At 44.1% G+C, this 8,692-nt stretch overlaps 1 protein-coding gene across 3 annotated transcripts in view; it reads left to right on the plus strand.

Moving 5' to 3' along the window:
- The first annotated feature begins 2,553 nt into the window (after positions 1-2,553).
- PAK5 (p21 (RAC1) activated kinase 5) overlaps positions 2,554-8,692 on the plus strand; it is a 283,759-nt gene continuing 277,620 nt past the window's right edge. The window contains exons 1-3 of one of the 3 annotated variants that reach the window (XM_059406547.1): positions 2,554-3,090; positions 4,224-4,357; positions 4,473-4,567. The gene's annotated coding sequence lies outside the window, so the exon portion shown is untranslated. The remainder of the gene's footprint in view (positions 3,091-4,223; positions 4,358-4,472; positions 4,568-8,692) is intronic. The other 2 variants (XM_059406546.1, XM_059406548.1) reach the window with 2 other exon arrangements.

Below are 8,692 nucleotides of genomic sequence, written 5' to 3' on the forward strand. Positions count from 1 at the left end.
GAAAGAGGCCACTCCAGATTGGTAGGCAGCAGTTTTAATAAGCAAGAGAATTTACATGTGAGGCTTGCCTTAACTGGTGCAAGATGAGCAGATCTCCACACATACCCGCCAGAATCTTAGAAGTTTACAGAGGCCTTAACTGGGTTAAGTCACATATTCAGCAGGTGGACCCAACAATACATTACTCTCTAAGGTTGTGTCCTTGAAACTGGCTCCTACTGTGGGAATGGTGGGCTGAATGTACATTCAGGGGTAAGGAGTCTCTGATTGCCCAGGTCCAGATGGTGATTTAATTAAAAGTCATGTCCTTTCAGTGACTGCCTCCAACAACTTCTAATCGCTGATTATAGGTTATTTTCCAAATGTTAAATTTCTGAGCCATGGAAAAAGTCTATTACTTATTTAAAAATACAGTTCTTAAATCCCTCTGACAAATCGATGCAGTCCTACTTTGTGTATTCAAAAGTGCTGTATTTGGTCGTTCTTAGTGTGGTGGACAAAGTAATGTTCTACCCAAATCCCTCTTAGGTGAAGGACCTGTTACCTCCGTTGCAGGGATTACTGATGGCCGATGGCCTTCAGGTGTTCTCTACTTTAGGGACTGCCTTAGCTTCAGAGAGCTGCTTCATTTTCAAGTTCATGCCCATTCCAATACAGGCAATTGATTAATGTTTGTATATAAAGGACCGGACAACTCAAACCAATTCTCGACTACTCTGAAGGGTCATCCTAGCTCCAGAGCTCCCTGGATGGCTGACCAAGACTCATCGGCCTGCATCATAACTTGAATTCTACCTCTGTCCATTCCCGTTTCCTGCACTTCCCAACCATACCTCTTGGTCCTTAAGCAACAAACTCTCAAGAAATGATACTATATAAAAAGAAACTCCCTAGGTCTTAATGCAATGCAGTATGTCCAGAAATAGTATTATTATTAATTTATAAAGTTTACCTTGCATAACTCCTAAATGAATCTAAAGACAACTATGAATAATCATAGTATGTAATCAGTTAAACAACCACACAAATGCAAGCTTTGTTTAACAGGTAAGATTTTTTTCCTGTGATTAAAATCCAATATTTCAAAGCAAAATTCTAACTGATAGCAATCACAAAGAAGACCTCTATGAAAATATTTTCTAGTTCTTGCATCTGTGCAAGCACATACAAGGTCAAAAATAGAAAATATTTATGCAAATAATGGTGGGAGTAGGAGCGGTGGGTATATGGTTAGGCCTATGTGTGTGGCTTAGAAAATAAAGAGGTAGACTTAGAGATTCTTATTCCTTTGAACAGAAAAACAAGGCTGATATACCAGGACATATTTAGCCTTTGTACATAGGAGTATTGAGGGAGAAAAGTAATTACCCACTTATCCTATGGTTCCTGCTTTGATACTACAGCTACTGTATTGAGGGTACTGAATGAATGGAAAACAAGAGAGAAATGATAAATACTGTACCATCAACTATAAAACTGTTTAGAGTTATTGAGTATAATAGGGTACAGATGGTTACAAACCCTTCTTTTTAATTTGCTGTGCAGTTATGGAATCAGATACCATATCAGTAACTCATGACAATATTGTTGGGGCAGCTAAGGACAGACAAGGGTAGAACTTCTTCATTTCCAAGGTTGGAAACTCATGACTGGTTTTGAGAATGTCTCTCTCTCACTATGCCAAGGACAGTGAATATTCTTGACATTGCATGAGCCTTCAGAAGCTGCAAAGAGAGTGGACAAATAGGGGATTTAATATGAACCACAAGATACCATTGCAAGCTTCAGCCCAAACATCACTCATCAGAAAGCCCTGTAATCTCTTGGTATATAAACGTCCTTCTTTTGTCACAATCTGTCAGTCTTCTTAATTGGGCAAGCCCAGCCTTATCATGGCTTGTGTAATAAATTCGGCACTTGGATGCCCAGACTGAATTTTTGTCCTAGCTCAAGAAAGGCAGGGGGACAGCCAAGGGAGACTGGTTCAGACTTCAGGAGAGCAGCTCAAGTTTGCTAGCCAACTAGCAAAATGAGCATGGAGAGGTCCGGGAACCCATTGTTCCCCTAAGCCTCAACTTCTAAGTCAGAAAGTAGCTAGTTGGTACTGGGTGCCCAGAGCCAGCCCTAGTGTGATTTCTATCAGGGCTGCACAGCAACCCGGTTGTGTGTGTGTGTGTGTGTGCGTGTGTGTGTGTGTGTGAGCGCGCGCGCGCGCGCGTTACAGGACCTTTACTTACTAGCCAAGGCACCCTCTCTAGGCAGAAGGAGCCTCTGTGGATGCCACAGACCATTTCCGGGCTGGCTTATTGAAGGATGGCCAAAGGTCATAGGGGGTGTTCTCTAGAGTCCTGCTGCTCAGTGTGGTCAGAGGACCATGGGCAACAGCATCACCTGACTGATGGCTTGTTTAGCTTGTAGAACCTGAGGCACCTGGACAAACCCAGTGACTCTGAATTTGCATTTTAATCCTGTGGCACGTTTAAGTTTGAGAAGCACAGGTCCAGGTGGTAGCAAGGGGGTTAGCGGAGGGATCTGCCTCTCAGCCCCGCCTCCTCCCCCCTCTTTGCTCTCCTCTTTAGCAAAGCTCGGCCCCGCATTGGTCTTGCACAAAATTTCTGCGAACCCCGAGTGTATGCGGAGGGGGAGTGCAGGAGCTGCCCCGGCGCCGGGGTAGGGCAGCTGGGTAACTGGCTTGGCAAGGGGCTGCTTTCTCCCAGCTCCCGACTCCGCAGAGTGGAGACACTCCCCCCGACTCCCCCCACCCCCCACCGCAGCTGCTACGGCTTGCCTCCCGCCGGCTGCCGCGAAAACCCGGAACAGCTGCGTGCGCTCGTGGAAAGTCCTCCTAGGGGCGAAGCCGGGCAGCTGGGCATGCTCAGTAGCTGGGGGAGGCTTGGGTGGAGAGTAGAAAGCCGCGGCTCTGCCTCCCACCCCCTCCCTCTGGCCCCCGCCCCCCTTGCCCCTACCCAGCCCGTAGTAGTTGCCCGGCGTGCGCCCGCGGAGACCGGGAACATGGCGCTCCGAGCGATGTAACAGCCGCGGAGGAGAAGCGGAGGAGGCGCCGCCGCTGCGCTGACAGCCAGCCGCCAGGTAGGCAGGCGCGCCAGGATGGGCTGCCTGGGTGGGTAGCCGCGCGGGGAGGGGCGCTTGCGGGGATGCGCCCGGCTGGGACCCCGGGCATCTCGCTTCGCCCGCGGAGGATGCGAAGCGGGCATCTGACAGCGCGCGATTGTGCATCGCCTAGGAGATGCCAGAGGCTGGGGACCGGCGGGCTGCAGGGCAGGGATCCGGGGACCGCCCCCACCCCCCATGCACTGCCATCCAGCCTGGGCTCTCTGCGGGTCAAATAAAGGATAGTTCCTTTCTGCCGGGCGAGAGGGCGCGGGGGAGACCCCCGGATACCAGTTTTGGGAGTGCGCTGGTCCCCCGGACCGCTAGCGAGCCCCGCACCGGTTCTTTGTGTATACAGCCGCGCACGCCCAGGGGGGAGCCAGGGTGTTTCTCCCCAGGCGTGTTGCACATATTGCTAGGGCAGGATTTCCGTATGGTTTTTGTCTCTTGGCAGGTGTGGACTGGAAGATGTAATAGCTGAACCTTTATGGGGCTGTGTTTTCCTTTGTTACTTGCCTTGGTGTGTGTGTGTGTGTGTGTGTGTATGTGTGTGCGCGCGCGTGGTGGGTTGTAATGGAGAGAGAGAACTTCTGCTCGTGGGCACGGGTGTGGGCAGAGCGTGGAAGAGGATCTCGGTTCCAAACTCTTGTCAAAATCGCGTGTGGTGTCGGCCTCCTGGAGGGTAAACTTGAAAAGTCTAAAGATCATCTGTGCCCGGGTTTGGAGAAGCGTGTTTGCCCTTCTCGAACCCATGTGTGTGTAGCTGGAGGTTTAAACATGGGACTCGAGTTAATTCAATATTAGGTATCAGTTAAGGGAATTTGAACCAGTGGGGCTGCTTGTGGTGGCCTTTTTTTTTTTTTTTTTTTTTTTTTTTGTCAAATTAATAGAGAAGTTGGCAGGAAGCCAGGAGAAAGTGTTATCTTTAATAGCTGGTGACAGTTTGGGAGGTTAAATACGCTTTTGGGGAAATTGGGAAGCCTGGCTTTGTACGGGGTTCTACCAAGAAATAACCATGGGGTCTTAGATAACTCACAAAATCTCTCAGCATGTCCCTTTTCTCTTCTGGGGTTTGGTGGTCTGTAGATAAAATGTCTCTCACCTGATTCCAGATGGACAAGACACTCTTGAAAAGCCCTTCCTACACTAGAAGTCTATGAAACTGGCACCCCAGAATAACAGCTCTGCCGCCTTGTATTTCTATATCTGTTATATTCAGCACAACTCCCTGAGTTAAGGAGAGAAGGTAAATTTAGAGCATGCTTTTATTTTTTACTTTATCATTTAAGGGATGGACATCTGTGACTATGATGTTTAGAGACCCTTTCCTCCGTACTTATTTATTCTTTTGGTCTCCTTAGGTGGCAAGAATGAGTCAGTATCATCAAAATGAAATGGGGAGTGCTTGAGGAAAATGCGTCTAAGTAAATTAAAGCCGTAAATGTCCAATCTGATGGTAATACCTTGAGTTGCAATACGTAATGTGCAAAGCAGAAATGCTGCTGATAGAAGCAATCGAGTTGATGGCAAGTTTATTGATAGTATTGGTCTTAGAATAAGATTTTTGTGTTCCTCTGGGAAGGGGTGAAGATTGGTTATACTAGATGCCTGCAACTTGGAATTTTGTTAATAAATGTGAGTTTTAATTGCAGGCGTTGAAAACAGTTTGGCAGCTCCTCTCCTTTGCTTCAACGCTGCAGGTGTGAGAGGCAGGTGTTCCTGGGCGTGGTACCATCTTGTTGATGAGACAGCTGAGTTTGGGCTCTGACTCCTCTGTTTTTAACTCTCTGATCTTGGGCAAGCTGTTTTACTTTGTGGCACCTTGGCTTCCTCCCCAATCCTGGGGACAGAGATTTACCTAAATGGGTGGGTGTGTGGATGACTCCTAAACCACCAGAAAAATGGTGGTGACCCCCAGAAGAGGAAGGAAATGGATATTTATTTAACATGTGTGTGCCCTGTGTTAATGCTAGTCAGCCCCAAACAAGTGATCTAATTCTCCAACTGTTTGCTTCCTAGGGCTGCCATAACAAATTGCCAAAAACCAGGGAGCTCAAAACAAAATTTATTCTCTCACTGTTTTGGAGGCTGGAGCTCCATAATCAGGATGCAGACAAGGCCATGTTCCCACTGAAGCCTCTTGGGGAGGACCCTCTTTTGCCCTTTTCCTTCCTATGGTGGCCCCAGGTGTACCTTGGCTTGTGGCAACATAGCTCCCAATTCCTATGTCCATCTTCACATGGCAAAGTCCCCCCCTCCTTTTTTTTTTTTTTTTTTTAATTAGGCAGACAAAGATCACAAGTAGGCAGAAAGACAGGTAGAGAGAGAGAGAGAGAGAGAGGAGGAAGCAGGCTCCTTGCGGAGCAGAGAGCCCGATGTGGGGCTTGATCCCAGGACCCTGAGATCATGACCTGAGCTGAAAGCAGAGGCTTGAGCCACCCAAGTTTCCCCTTCTTATAAGGACACCATTCATACTGAATTTAGGGTCCATTGCAATTCGGTATGACCTCCTCTTGATTATACCAGCAAAGATCCTGTTTCCAAATAAGGTCACATTTATAGGTTCTGGTTAGGCATGAATAATATTTGGAGGATGCTATGTGTCAGCATGCCTGTGATCTGTGTTTAATGACCTGATTATTTCAGCATAGGACTAAAAGGTAGAGTATTATGGCTTTGGAAAAGATTTTCAAGGTTATTTAATCCAGCTAACATATTTGATGTTTCCCAACCATGGTAAGGAAGAGCAGTATTTAGAGGTACTAGACAAATACCACTTATCTGAAAACCCTGCTGCTCTCAGTCTCCTACAGGTGACCTACCTGACACACCCTGTCCCAATGGCATTCGTTAATATTGCCTCTTCTCTTTTTGCTACCCCACTGACTACAATGCAAATAAGCAGCAGAAAACCAAATTGAATGAGAAAAATGACAAAAGCAACAGATACACCCCAATCTTAACACCTTTCTAATCTTTCTTATCTTGGTGAATAACACCACCATCCATGGTGTTTCTTTAGCCAGACTTGAGAATTGTCTTTGACACCTTCATCCCGTGCCCTCCAAATCCCAAATCATCACAAAGTTACATAAATTTTATCTTCTACATATATCTCTAGATAGATTCTTCTTTCCATCCCCACCACCACACCATCAAACCTCAAGTCATCATCTCTCTCCTGGATCACTAGCATAACTTTCCAGGAAGACCCCTGGCTCCTTGCTTGGCCCCTCCAATCATTCTTCAAGGACAGATAGGATCGTGTCATTTCCTTGCATAAAATGCATTGGGATGGGGTCCAGAGATGGTCTGAGCCTTGGATTTACTTAGCCAGCCTTATCTTGGGCATCCCCTCTTGCTATTAACATTGATCTCATGTCTGTTGGCTATCCCAAGCGCTTCCCTTATACCTTGCCAGGGCAAACTGTACTCATCCTTTAGGCTTCCTTGGTCTCTCTTTCCCAGCAGCCCCATTCTCCTTATCACCCTTCTAATTTTCTTCCATAGCCATGAGGCTCTTACCTTAATTTGTAATTTCCTATTTATTTCTTTGGATATTTAATTTCTGTAAACTCTAATGGCCATTTGTTTTGTGTCTTGCATGTAAAAGATGCTTGGTATTGGCAAATGAGTGAAAGAATAAATATTCTTACAGCATTTTCCTGTGCCAACTTAAAGATCTGATTTTTTAGAAGCTTTTTTTTTTTTTTTTACTAACGTATAAAAAGAGCAATTGAGAAACTCATTCTGATTTCAAAAGAGGAGTATTCTTGGCTTTAACAAATGCATCTTCTAAGAATTGGTTTTAAGCAAGCGGTTTAGAATTGAGTCAAAATATTTTCTAACAACAGATGTTTTTGTAAAACACGTCAGTCAACAAACACTTCACAGATACCTATTGGACATTTATATTTGCCATGTTAGGTCTTAGGGGGACAATGGAGCACTAGACTTTTAGCTTTCTAGAGATAAATAGCAAATAATAATGTGTAGTAATAACATTTATTCAGCTTCTGTCATATGCTAGCTTCTCCTCAGTCCCTATCCCTATCATTACTAGAGATAGGCTTTCTGTCTTTCCCATAACACAGAACCCAAATCACATGCACGATAAATACCCCATGAATTAATAATTAGTAGATACTATTATCCTGATATTTGAAAATAAGAAACTTGGGTTTACCTGTGGAAAAAGGAACCTGCTCATACACAGAAGAACATGCATTTGTTTTTTGAATATATCCAGGTGAGCCCTGTTCTACTTTAAAAATCATCCTGCCTATGTCTCTTATTTAACCCTGTCTCTGGGGTTAAATAAGAGACTGCTGTTCATACACGAGCAAGTTCCTGGTATGTTTCTTGGTCTTCTACAGTAATCACAATTCTTAATCGGCAGCTAAATTTTTTCATTTGTCTATTTAAATCAAGTGAGAAGTGACTGAATGACTCATTCAGCACACTTCTGGGTAGTTTTGAGAAAAGCAAAACTGAGTACCCTGTGGAAAAGAATGTGGTTCAATGCAGGACTACAAGGCTACATTTTGGGTTTCTAGGATGGCCGCAATTTCATGTAATCTTATTTCATGAAAAGTGATTTTTTTTAAAGTAAACATTTAATGCATATGTTTAAGGAAAACTTTTCACCTAAGTAGCAAAAAAAAAAAACAAAACAAAACAAAACAAAACAAAAAAAAACCCAGACATTGTGTCTTGATTATGTGTATAAGTGAAAGATACACAATTGAGTCAACTAAAACCTGAAGAAACTAATAAGAGCTATTTTGGTGAGATGGTTAGTTATAAAATTCATGTTTAAGAATCAGTGGTGGGGCACCTGGATGGTCCAGTGGGCTAAGCCTCTGCCTTTGGCTCAGGTCATGATCTCAAGGTCCTGGGATCGAGCCCCACTTTGGGCTCTCTGCTCAGTGGAGAGCCTGCTTCCCCCCTCTATCTCTGCCTGCTGCTCTGCCTACTTGTGATTTCACTCTCTGTGTCAAATAAATAAATAAAATCTTTAGAAGAAAATTAAAAAAAAAATGGCTACCCCGAAATACTAGTCTTCACTGACTACAAAATACAATAGAGAAGAATTTTGTTCATAAATCCGTAAAAATGTAAATTTAAGAAACATAGGAAATGTATGGAAAATATTTGGGAGTAATAAGAAGCATCTAAAGACTTGTTTAGAAAGCTGTAAGATTTTACTCAAACACATAAAATAAGAAATGAACAAATGAAAACATGCTATTCTTAAGGTAGAAAGATTTTATGAAATAGTTACTTTTCTACAATCAATCATACAATTTTATTGCTTGGGGATTTGGGGAAACTTGACGAAATGATTCTAACATCAAGCCACAAGAATTACTACAGGACTAGAGTCAAGAAGATTTTGCTAAAGAATGTATCTGGCGGTGGTTTGCCCTTACAGAAATAAAAATCTGGTCATTGAGCATCACTGTAGACGTGTAGTTCTGGTAGAGGAATCAATAGATAGCTCACTGGAATAGAGTAGCCTGGAAACAGACTCAGGTCGTTTTAGAATACAAGTGTGATAGATAAAGCTTTCTGAAACGGG

Source organism: Mustela nigripes, chromosome 7, assembly GCF_022355385.1.
Source record: "Mustela nigripes isolate SB6536 chromosome 7, MUSNIG.SB6536, whole genome shotgun sequence".
Classification (NCBI taxonomy): Eukaryota; Metazoa; Chordata; class Mammalia; order Carnivora; family Mustelidae; genus Mustela; species Mustela nigripes.